Raw genomic sequence first — 13,366 nt, 5'->3', positions numbered from 1 at the left:
ATCGAGCAGCTTCGATCATGGTCGTTGGTTGACCAGACTGTCATGTGCACCCTGATCGTGCCACGTTAGCAAGTAAATATATTTTTAGGAAAACATGTGCCCCCAATGTTTATTTTAATGCGATCTACATTTAATAAACTTACTCGACCAGCAATCTATCTGACCTGTCACATATGTCAGTACTTACTTTTTTGAAAAGGCAAGTAATCATGACTTTTACAGTTTCCCAGAAATGTTTTGACGGTTATCACGATTCCCCATGCATTGAAACGTTATCCCCATCATTACCTTCCACTACTACCATGAGCAGTATAAATATAAGCCTATTCACCTTTTTTCATTTTTTACCCGAACCTTCTCTTTCTTCAAGAATACTCAGAAAAACCTTCAAGAAAACCTAGAGACTCCAGTACGATTCGATATGTCTTTGAGTAACTCTGAGCAAAACTTTCATGATTTCTCCTACAATATGTAATCCAAGTAAGTTTTTGAATCCATCCTCTTATTTTTGTGTAATTTTCATGTATTCTGGTCCTGATTCATGAGTTTTCATAACTTGGTTTCTACTGTTCTTGAGAAATTTTTGGGTAACCAGGTTTAGGCAAACATACATAGAATAAATATGCTAGAATAGGGATTTTAGGAAGTATAAAATACTAGACAACGCTTAAAAAGCAATGTGGGGTATAGGTACACCAATTTCTGGTCCAAAATCGAAGTGAAAATTTGATTTTGAGTATTTCGGAAAAAATGGGTTTTCCCTGATTGTTTTCGGAGTTGAAAAGTTTTTCTGAAAAAAACTTTTCACGTTCACTTTTTGATCTTTTTTTCCAACCTGCTCGCATGTTTATTGTGTTTTTTATCAGGATGTTGATGGTTGTATGAAAACTTAACTTTTATACACGAGCAACATTATCCTTGCTTTTCTCTTTCTTCTATCTATTGGTTGTAGATTCTCACGTCCCCTTTGCACTTCTCAAATATTCATGCACAGTCCTTGGGGAGGTGAGAGACCAATAGACAATGATCTTTTTGCTTTGCTATTTGAGGATCAAGAACAACCTTCTTTGCCTTTTCCTGAGCCTTCGACTTCACATTCAAACCCTATGACCAGTCCTCCACACAATTCGTCACAGAACCAATCGAACACAGGTCGTGTCACATACACTTCTCGTAGAAAAAAGAAAACCACAGATTCACCTTCCAACTAGCCTGCAACCAATGCCGAGGGTCCTTCAAGCGATCCTGAACTTTTAAACTTTTCTCCACCTGATATCCAACCCAAAGCTCGTCCTCGTGATGGCCCTCGAGCAAAGGTAGCCTGGTACATTGCCCCTCCTAGCGTCATATCGACCAAGATGGTGGAAAAATATCCCAAGAAGTATGGGCTTCCAAGGATTACTTTTTACAATCCTACACTCGACCGGAGGGCAAACGTGCCTAGAGGTGCCTACAGCGCCTGGTCGAGGTATCATATAGAAGTAGGGGGAAATCTTTCCCTTGCACGACTTTTTCTAAGTGGTGGTCAATTATTTCGTGGTCGCCCCTTTCCAAATAATACCCAATGGATATAGAGTACTGTCAGCACTCTATATCCTATACAACAACAAAAAATGGCCTATGCCTACTCCGCATGAGATCAACTATCTGTTCGATCTCAAATCCAACCCCAATCAGAAAAACATGGGGTTCTTCCATTTCTACCACTAGGAATCCACTCGCACCTTCCTGAGTTACATTACCTACAAGTCCATTGTAGGAAGATTCTTCCAAGAGTACTTCCTTACAACCGACTTGGTTGCCGACAACATGGCCTTCACTCAAGGAGGTAACTATTCAATCTTTGATTGACATTTATCCAGTCATTTTTCATCTTTCCTTGTCCTTAGTTGTTTTGTGTTGTATCTTGGTCCATGGCACTGACCAGTCCCCACTCCAAAAATGGAGATAAGAGCCATAACTCTGACCAGCATGACAAATATAGAAAAATGTGTGAAGGGGCTGGTCACTGGGAGCAATTTAAGGCTGGTCGGCCTTTTGGAACCTCACCAGGAAGTGAGGGAATCCATTGCAAGGAGTGCCATAGAGGAAAAGATAACCCCGAGCACCAGCAGGTTGTGTCATAACCCCAGAGGCAACGACCAACGGGAGTAACCATTTGAGAATCGTCCCCTAACACTCGAGCAGCTAATACCCCTACCCAACATGGGGGTAGGGGGGGGGGGGGACAAAAACTACCGAAATACACTGCCCCCATACTCGAATATTCCGATGAGAACAGTATAGATTTCTCGCTTCTAAATAACTTGCCCATCCCTTATCATTTATTTGATAGGGATGGCAACTTTAAATTTACGACCAATAATTTTAGCTTGGACATCTTCGAGGCAGATAGTGAACGTAGCAATATTTCTTTAGATAATGTAGCGACTCGTAATAATAGTTTGGGTATACTACTTAGAATTTCTTTCTATTTTGTTCCTTTATTGTGCCAAACTATTTCTTGACATATCTGCTCGTTTTTTTTTTTGTTTGTAGTCATGCCATCTGATGACGCCTTCGACATCTATGCTTCTACAAACGCTCCAACTAGTAAGACGAAGTCGAGCATAAGACACCCTGGAGAAGGGAGTGGGGAACCTTCGAGAAAAAAGGCTCGAACAGGGGACCCTCCAGCTCTCATTCCCTCTAAATCAACTACACCTCCTCCTCCTCCTCCTCCTCCTTGCACTGATCCTTCAATCGACTAGGCATGAAGATCTCTGGCTGCACAATTGCTGAGCAATGCTTATAACTCAACAAATGACAAACTGCAGAGATTTTCCAAGCATCATCGTAGCTAGGAGGCCTTTGTCAGTCTTCCTTCATTGAAACCCGACTAGGTCCTTGCTCACGGTCTTAATGATTTCCTCATTGTAAGTTTCTTCTGTATTGTGTTTTAGTCGAACAACATTTTCTTTCATTATCTTTAAAAGCTTTATTCTTTCATTGTTTGCAGGGTATCTTGACCATGAGCAACGGCTGGCATCGTGCTGAGGAGGTCGATATAAAGCATGCCGAGGAGATCAAGGCATGGGAGGCCAAGGATAAGGCAGCTGTCGAAGAGATCAAGGCGTGGAAGGCCAAGGTTAAGGCAACTGAAGATAAAGTCACCGTTTTAATCGAGGAGGTGAGGAAGAGTCAAGAAGATCTGGCTAAGGTTGTTGCTGCCAAGGAGAAGTTTAAGGAAGCCTCCGAGACTAGCTACAAGGAAGCAACTAAGCTTCAAGAGGATCTGGATGCAAGCATGAAGGAAGCCATTATACTAGAGGAGCAAGTCAAGCTGAGGAGAAAAACTCCCAAAACTTGGAGAGGTTTTGAGGAGCCACCTTCAACTGCTTCAGTGTGTCCTTCAGAGTTTTGTTAATGGAGTGTCCTTCCAAGTTTTGTTAACGGATTCAACCTGCATGTTGGCTTGTGGATGAACAACTGACGAAAAACTCTTCGTGATACCATGTCGTTTGTAGAAATCGATGAAAAGGTCGCTGTCAAATTGTGTGCAATTATCTGAGACATCTTTTTTGGAAACCCAACCCATATCGGCATACAATTTTAACGACGAAATCAAATATTTTCTTGGTCGTGATTTTGCGAGTGGCTCAAATTTGTCCCACTTAGTAAAGCAGTCGACAGCAACTACTACATAGCTGACATTCCCTTTTTCTGTAGGCAAAGATCCAATTAGGTCAATTCCCCAAATCGCAAATGGCCATGGGCTTTGCATCTGTTTAAGCTCGTTGGGTGCTGCTCGTGGTGTCTTGGAAAATCGTTGGCACTTATCACACTTCTTAACGAATTCCATTGAAAATTCGATCATGGTAGGCCAGAAATACCCTTGCTAGGGAATCTTCTTTGACAAACTTTACCCCCAGCGTGATATCCACAGAAACCTTCATGTACTTCTTGCATCAATTCCTTAGCCTTTTCCTTAGAGACACACCGTAATAAAGGCATTGAGTATCCTCGTCTATATAAGACTCCATCGATCAAAATAAACTGAGTTGGTTGTCTTTAAAGTGTCCTTGCCTTATTCCTATCTGCTGGTAATAATCCCTGTTCGAGATATTGTATGATGGGAGTTATCCATGTGTCGGACACTTCTATTATTAGCGAGGATTCTTCCGCTTGAATGCTTGGTGCCAATAACCGTTTCACCGGTACTATGCTCAAAGCCTTAGCATCTGTGGCACTTGCTAATTTGGCTAAGGCATCGGCGTTTGAATTCTGATTGCGACGTACTTGCTGGAGAGTATACTTTTCAAACCGTGCTAGTAAATCCTTCGCCTTGTTTAAATAATCAACCATGTTGAGACCCCTAGCCTGATATTCTCCAATAATATGATTAACTACTAGTTGGGAGTCACTATATATTTCTAGTGACTTTATATTCATATCCTTGGCTAGTCTTAATCCTTAGAGCAAAGCCTCGTACTCGGCTTCATTTTTGGAGGTTGTAAAGTGGAATATGATCGCACAGTAAAACCGATGTCCCTTGGGTGTGATTAAGATTATCAATGCCCCTGCGTATTTCTTGTTGGAGGATTCATCTATGAACAACTTTGAGACAAGGGTTTTATTTTGATTATCGTTCTCCATCATTGGTTCGTCAGCAGGGACTTCGGTGAATTCTGCAACGAAATCCTCTAAGGCTTGTCCCTTTATAGTTGCTCGTGGTGCATAGGAAATTTCAAACTGTCCCAACTCAACTGCCCATTTTAGTAGTCAACCAGTGGCTTCTGGGTTTTGTAAGACTTGCCTTAGTGGTTGGTCGGTAAGCACTATTATGGGGTGAGCCTGAAAGTAGGGTTACAGTTTTCTAGATGCCAGTATCAAGCAATAAGCCAATTTCTCTATAGGCAGATATCGTAGTTCTGCTCCCACCAGCCTTTTGTTATGTAGTACACTGCTTTTTGAATGTTGTCTTCCTCTCTGATTAAAATAGGACTAGCAGCATACTCTGCTATTGCTAAATAGATGTACAAAGTCTCTCCTTCGACCGACTTGGACAAAATGGGCAGTTGCGACATGTGGGCTTTGAGCGCTTGAAAAGCCTGTTCGTATTCCTCAGTCCATTCAAACGTTTTGTTTCCTCTGAGTATATTAAAAAATGGAACACACTTGTCCATAGATTTAGATATGAATCTACTTTGGGAAGCAATTCTTCATGTCAGGCTTAGCACATCTTTAACTTTGGCAGGTGACTGCATCTCGATCAGTGCTTGAATTTTTTTGGGAATAGCTTCTATTCCTCATGAGTTTACTATGAATCCCAAAAAATTTCTTGATCCATCACCAAAGGAACATTTTAGAGGATTCAGCTTCATCTGATATTTGTTCAAGATGTTGAAGCATTCCTGTAGGTCCTTGATGTGTTCACCGGCCTTTCTCGACTTGACCATCATATCATCGACATAGACTTCCATGCTATTGTCGATTATCTCTTTGAAAATGTGGTTGACTAGTCATTGGTAATTTGCACCAGCATTTTTCAAACCGAAGGGCATTACTTTGTAGAAGTAAAGTCTCGTATCTATTCGAAAGCTAGTGTGATATTCATCAAGTGGATGCATAATAATTTGATTATAACTGGAGTATGCATCCATGAATGATAAAACTTCATGTCCTAATGTAGCATCGACCACCTGGTCGATTCTTGGAAGTGGGAAACAATTCTTCGGGCACGCTTTATTAAGGTCTGTGAAATCCACGCACGTCCTCCACTTACCATTTGGCTTGGGAACTAGTACGGGATTAGAGACCCAATTTGGATAAAACGTTACCCTAATGAATCCATTTTCCTTCAGCTTATCGACTTCTTCTTTCAGGGCTTTAGACCTATCTTTTTCGAGCAGCCTTCTTTTTTATTGTACAAGTGGATGATTTTTGTCTATATTCAAGACATGGCTGATCACCAATGGGTCTATCCCAACCATATCGTTATGCAACCAGGCAAAGACCTCCTGGTGTCTCTGTAAAAACTCCAGCAATTTCATTTGTGTTGTTGTCTCTAAGCTTTTACCGACTTTCACAACCCTGGTTGAATCTGTCTTTTCTAGTTGGATCTCCTCGAGGTCCACCACAGGCCCAATATTTTCTTCCAAATCCCCAAAATGAGGATCTAAGTCCCTGTCCTCACTTTGGGAAACACCCTATTTGGTGACTTGTTCACCTAATTGGGCTTGCGTTTCATTTACTACCAGCAACCTTTTTTTGACTCCACTTCCCGATCCACCTCTTCTTGCCTTTATGATTGAGGAATTGTAGCATTCTCTGGCTTCTTGCTGGTTTCCCAACATGCACCCAACTCCTGCATCGATTGGACAGTTCATGGCCAGATTCCAGACCGAAGTTATGGGTCTTCCGATCACAGCATTATGTGCAAATGGACAATCAACTACTATAAAAGTAGCGAGTAATTTCCTGTTCGCAGGTGCAGTTCCTGCTGTGACTGGGAGTCTGATCGAACCTGTTGGTGCTAGCCCTTCACCAGAAACCATAGATGGTTTGGTTGCATGGCTCTAATTCTTGCACTTGCCTGTTGCCTCCGTAAGCCTCATGCGAAGAACTTCAACCTGCCCTGACATATCTCTTCATATGTCCTTGACGAATAAGGAACTCGATCTCATTCTTGAGCTGGTTACACTGTTGGTATCATGCCCATAGTCATTATGAAAACAACAAAACTTGGTCATATCCCTTTAGGATATGTCTTTCCTGATCGGGGCTGGTCTTTCCTGCTGAGCAGTGGGAGGTTGCTCTGGTCCTTCAGCCCTCCTTGGGTGTGGTGTATTCTGATTATACAAGGGATGCTCTAACTGTAGATTTTGTTGAGGGTGAGAGTTGGGTGGCTGATTTGCTTGAGAGGTAGGTGCAGGTTGTCCTCGAGCCAACTGAATGGCCACTTCTAAAGTTGTTGTGGTATCTCTTTACCGGTGATCTGTTGTGCAAAATTTAATGTGAGTGCAAGTGTACACTGTCAACAAGTAATAAGGTGATAAGAACCCAATATCGTATCCACAAGGATTGTTTTTAAGCTTAAAATTGTGAAATTAAAGTTTAGCAAAATGATTAAAAATAAAAGAACCAAACTCAAATTAAATTGGAAATTGATTTTTTTATATGCAATTGAAAATAACTAACATCTGAATTGAAAGTCTAAATTAATGGGATGCAATATGAAAATCAGTTGATAATGAAATGGTAAGCTAGGATAATTAATTCTCCCTGTTTTGCAATTCTTGGAAGCAATGCTATGAAAATGTTGCGGCATTCCTGACAGTTTACTAATCAAGAATTCTAATCAAGTCCATAAGTTTCTGTCGAAATCAAATGGGTTCAACTCTCTAATTAAATTACTTATGTCTAAGTTAATTTAATTTCGAGAATTCCTATCAAGCACCAATTCTATTAGATTATGCAAGGCAAAGATATATGTCTATACCCTCACAAAATTAAAATCAAAGAACTTAATCATGCACCATTCAAGTCTTTTGTCTAATAATTAAAATCCATTTCAGCAATCTTAATTGTCTCAATCATTTACTAAAGGTGATCAAGTAATAGTAAATATTAAGCATGAAAATTACTTGAATGAATAAACCTCAATTAGCATTAAGCATCAATAGCAAAGTTTCACAATTGCATAACAAGGTTCCTTAATTATCCTAACTTTAAGAGAATTAGTTCATAACTTTAAACAGAAAATAACCCAGTGGGTAGTCATCCATAGTCAAAATAAATGGAAGAAATAATTAAGTTCCAAGATAGAAGGGAAAGAAAAACAAGCCAAGAATAATAAGGAGTGTCCCCCTAATAACCCTTCTCTTTTTGTCTTCTTCCTTCCAATCCTCTCTCTTCCCTTCTTTCCTCTTTTAATGGCTGCCCGAAATGGGGGAATTTCTTGCATAGGCGATTGGGCTTCTCTTCTTCTCTCCTGCCGTGTATCCCTAATTGGAAAAGATGATACCCTTTTGTCTAGGTCACTTCCTCCCCTATGGTCACGTGGGCCTCTTTTCCTTCTTTTACTTTTTTTGTCCTCTTCCATTAATTGGGTCCAAGGAAAAATAAAGCCCACTAATCCTTTTCCTATCTATAATGCAGCCCACTTTAAATAATCCCCAAAGTGGGCTGGAAAGTAGTGTCCACGTCGGTCATCCAAATAGGCTGGCTGGCAGTACGTCATGCTGCTGAAATGCTGCAGCATTCCCTCCTGCTGAAACAATTTAAAACTTAAATCTCTTTGCAAATGACCAAAATTCAACCACCACCTGCCAAAATAAGAATTTCACACTTTAGTATATATTTTTCGAGCAAAATACTAGTATATAATATTATTTTATTATATTTTAATATTTGACAAAACAAAGATAAAGACTCTACAAAACACTCTAACCCACTCTTTCTTCATAAAATTACAAGTTTAGGCGCATAAAAATAACTCTAATTCCTTGGGTTATCTCACCCCCAAACTTAATTCATTGCTCGTCCCGAGTGATGACACTTATGAACCTAAGAACACAAACCAAAACAACACAACAATAAAACAACACACAGCAAACAAATGGAACCAATTCCTGCAAAGCTCATGCCAAAGTAGGGGGACAAGGCTCTCAAATTTATTATGCAAATGATAACTCCAATGCGTTCACAACCCAGATTCCTCAAGTGTTAAAATGCTAACAAAACCAAGATTTGAATGCTATTCTGGTGAGTGTGTGAATAGTTCTTTCCAATCAATCCCAAATCCCTAGATCAAATTAAGCAACAATCCTAAGGTTCAATTCATGCTTTCATATGTTGAATTCGGTAACCCCTCTCCACTAATGTAGTTAGCTTAGCAATCTAGATCAATAGGTCTTTATTTTTGGTTGTAACGTAGGCTAGGCTAAAGGTATGGATGAAATGGATATTTATAAGCTAAAACCTCAACCTAGCTTGCCTTGGACCTCACAAACATATTATCCCCTTCTTTGAACCCTCAAACACACCCAATAGTCCCAATTTTTCCACTTCTTTGAATACACAACATATGCTCAATTATTACAAATACAAACTATATAAAAACAACTTATTTATTTACAACACACACACATTTTTTTTTTCCTCTTTTTTTTCTAATTTTTGTAATATATACTGATTTTTTTTTTTTTGAATAATGAAAATGAAAATAAAATAACAAAAAGATTCTTAACTAAATAAAAATTGAGCATATGGATGCATATGAATAACATTGATAAACAAGAAGATGATACCCCAATTTTTACTCCCCAAACTCACACAAAATTGTTTCCAAGACAAACTAAGCCTAAGGTTTGGTAGAGAACAAACAAGAGATATTCACAAAGGAGTGGGCTATTTAATTTCATGGGTGATAAAAAGAATAGGCCATTAAGCTCAAGATGGGTTAACTAGGGATAATATTCAACAAGGTAGGCTTGAAAGGCTCAAACGATCCAACAAAATTGCCTAAATCCTTTCTAAATTGCTAAGCCTCCTAGGATTTCGCCTCAAGGGAATTATCGAACCAATTCTAAAAACTTGAACCTTCATGTAACCTCAACTTTTCTAAGGACTTTGGAATTTTTGAGGTTGAACTATGTGCATTGATTTGGATTCACACTTTCACTAAAGTTTGGTTAGCATAAAAACTTTAAGTACTAAAGGCTCATTTACACACAAAAGTTACCATAATACATCATCTTTTTTCAAATTTTTATCGTCGAGCAACCCCCAAACTTTGGCACAACACTACATTCAATGATTCCATTTAACTCTAGACTCTAGACTCTAGACAAACTACACTTAAACCACACATAGAAATTAAGAAAATAACATAAGGTAAAACAAAAACAGCAAATCAAACACACTCCCCCCCCCCCCCCCCAGAACATAGAGGAAAGCAATGTCCTCATTGCTGCTAAACACTAACAAGAAAAATGACAATAACAAAACAGAACAGAAAACAAAGAGAAAAAATAAACAAAGAAAAACAACAGAAAGTCCAGTAACAAAAGGGGTCAAGAGAAACTCCCTCCCACACTAGTCGCTGGTCGCGACAGCATCCTCGTCAAAATCAGTGCTCTCTTCGTGGTCTAGAATGTGCTCGGGGAATGGAGCCCAAGTGCGCAGGGCTTCAGGAAATTTCCTGTCTATGGCATCCCGAAGGGAGTCATCACGCATCTTAGCATATCTCCAATAATCTTGCTGATGGGCATAGATTACGCGCAGCAAGTCCATCACGTGATTGTTCGATGTACTAGCACTAGGGGTTGTTGCTGTAGGAGAGTGACTACTCAGATGAAAGATCTTCTTAATGCAAGCAGGACCAATGTCAGGACGATGACTGGGACCAGCAAAAGTAGACAAGGGCACCCTTGCTACCAAACATAAGTTAGAGATCAAGCATGGCAAGAATAAGTCCCCAGCATGTTTCTGCGAGCGCTCCCTGATTTGTTGCGCAAGTATGCGCCCCACATTGATTGTTTTTCCAGCCAACAAACAGTAAAGGAAAAGAGAGCGCGAGAACGACAAGTAGGTGGTATGGGTTGTAGGCATGAAGCTATACCGAATGAAATAAAACCATACCGAAGTAGCGGGGTTCAAATCGCCATGCTTGCACTTATGAGCTCCTTCTGGAAGAATTTTCCACTCGCTTCCAGGGGCAGCGATGGCGTTTAGTACTTGGGATCTCAGTCCCTGGTCCTCATTATCTAAGAATGCTGAATAGTCATCTTCCATATCCTCTAATCCGAACAGTTGGTTAATGGTGGCAGCGGAGAACGGGACAAGCTGTTCGCACACCATAACAGTTACTTGGTCTAAAGAAATCAGATTAGCATAGAACTCGCGAACCACTTCTTCATCAGGATTAGCTTGTTGTTGACAAAAAGTTGTCCAATTTTTCTGAGCAATCACATTGGCGACATAATCCGGCAAGGCTGCGGCATTAGAGCTAGAAACCCGAAAACCCCTTTCACACAGCAACTGTTTAGTGGAAAACAAATCATGGAAGCGTTGCTCAGCTTCATCACAATGGAATATCATGGGCTGTCGACCCTTGGTAGCCTTGGAACCTCTAGTTTTTTGGCATGTTAAAAATAATGAAACACAACAGAACCCCTAATAAATATCACCACAGCGCTGTAACTCGACCAACAATGCCACAAAATTTCAATCCCACACCCCAATCTATAATTTATCAACTCCTATTCGCAAATAGACTCAACCCAGATGATCTCCGTCCAACAAAAATTTCTTCACAATAAATCAGAGCATATTCTCACAGAAAATCAGTAGCTCAAAGCACCCAAACCATGAAAATTACATAATGGATTCGGCCAAAAAGATTAGAGTGAGCCAAAATATAAGAGAATACCCTGAAATATATATATAGGGGAGCTGGAGGCCGTGAGTCTCGTGGATACTCGCTGGCCGTCTGGCTAGGTGGTGCGTGGGCTCCGTGGGTCGATTGGGTGGTGATGGCTTCGTGAGATGGAGAAGGCGGAGTGGGTTCTCTGGGTCATGGTGGCTGGTTTGGGCGTTGGGGTCGTGGTGGGTGGAAGGCGCGGCCGTGGGTTCTGTGGGCTCATGAGACGGAGATGGGGTCGGGCTTGAAATCAGGTGGGTCGTGGGTTGGGAGTTGCTGGGTTCGTGGGTCGACTGGTTTGGTTGCTTGGTGGCTGGGTTGGTTCGGCGAAGGTGCTGGGCTGGGCAGAAGGAGGAGGTGGCCATTTGGGTCTGTGGGTTTCGGGTGCTGGGTGGCTCGTGGGTTCGGTGAGGGTGGTGGTGCGTGATGGCAGGGAGGTGGCTGGGTTGGTTCGGCGAAGGTGATGGGGGGCGGCGGCTGAGAAAGTGTTGGGGGATTTCAGGATGTGGCTGGAAGTGATGGGGAAGTTAGGGAAATTAGGGATAAAGAATTATTGTTATTATTATTCTTTTTTATGTATTTATTTTTTATATGGGGGTAATTTCTAAAGTTTCCCATATTTTCTTAAAAAGCCTCAGAGCTTAAAACTTCCCAGGATTTCACCTATCTCTAGTGCTGCAGCATTTCTGCAACATTACTTCTAGACCTTCAAAAATCAACTAAATTTGCAAACCAGCCATAAACATCACCAAATCCTGACCTGAAACATGTCCAAATATGTTGTAATTGACCATTAAAACTACCTGAATCCTCACAGCCACCCCAGAACATGAATTTATTCCATTCCACCACATCGACCATGAAGGGAAAAGGTGAAAAAACAAGAACAAAAACAGAATACTATATATATAATTTTTTTGCTGCTCTCCAAATATAGCTTTAAGCACAGCAGCTCAAGAACCTGATTTTTCAAGGATCAACTAAGGTGAGTGAGGTCTTGTTGCAATCAACCTCACCACCCCAATAGTGCTTCAGCCTCTGCCCATTGACCTTGAATTCACCTCCTTCATTTCCTCTCAACTCCACAGCCCCATGAGGATACACCTTAGTAATAGTGAACGGCCTCGACCACCTAGATTTAAGCTTCCCAGGAAACAACTTCAGTCTACAATTGAACAATAAAACTTGCTGCCCTTCCTCAAATGAACGGGACTGGATTTGCTTGTCATGCCACCTCTTGGTCTTTTCCTTATAAAGCTTTTCATTCTCATATGAAAACAGCCGCATTTCTTCCAACTCATCAAGTTGTAACATTCTTTTCTCTCCCGCAAGTTGCAAATCTAAGTTGAGTTGTTGGAGTTCCCAATAAGCTTTATGTTCAAGTTCTACCGGCAAGTGACATGCTTTTCCAAAAACTAGGCGATAAGGAGACATCCCCAATGGAGTTTTATATGTCGTTCGATAGGCCCACAAAGCATCATCCAACCTCTTAGACCAATCCTTGCGATTTGGATTTAACACCTTCTCAAGCACACCCTTTATTTCTCTATTTGACAATTCCGCTTGGCCATTGGTTTGAGGATGGTATGCCGTAGCCACCTTATGTTTCACACTATACTTCGCCAATAAACTAGCCAACACTTTGTTCACAAAATGGGTTCCCTCATCACTTATGATATCCCTTGGGGTGCCAAATCTAGTGAAAATATGTTTGTGTAAAATCCTCATGACCACCTTGGAATCATTAGTCGGATAGGCAACGGCTTCAACCCACTTAGAAACATAATCAACAGCCTCCAAAATATACAAGTTGCCATATGAAGGTGGGAAGGGGCCCATGAAATCAATACCCCACACGTCAAACAACTCAACCTCAAGGATACTCGTTTCTCCTTGAGATATTTCCTACTCTTCGACAACGATCACATCTTACCACATAAGCATAAGAGTCCTTAAACAAAG

This window comes from Humulus lupulus, chromosome 6 (assembly GCF_963169125.1).
Source record: "Humulus lupulus chromosome 6, drHumLupu1.1, whole genome shotgun sequence".
NCBI lineage: Eukaryota > Viridiplantae > Streptophyta > Magnoliopsida > Rosales > Cannabaceae > Humulus > Humulus lupulus.
This window is presented reverse-complemented; position numbering follows the sequence as displayed.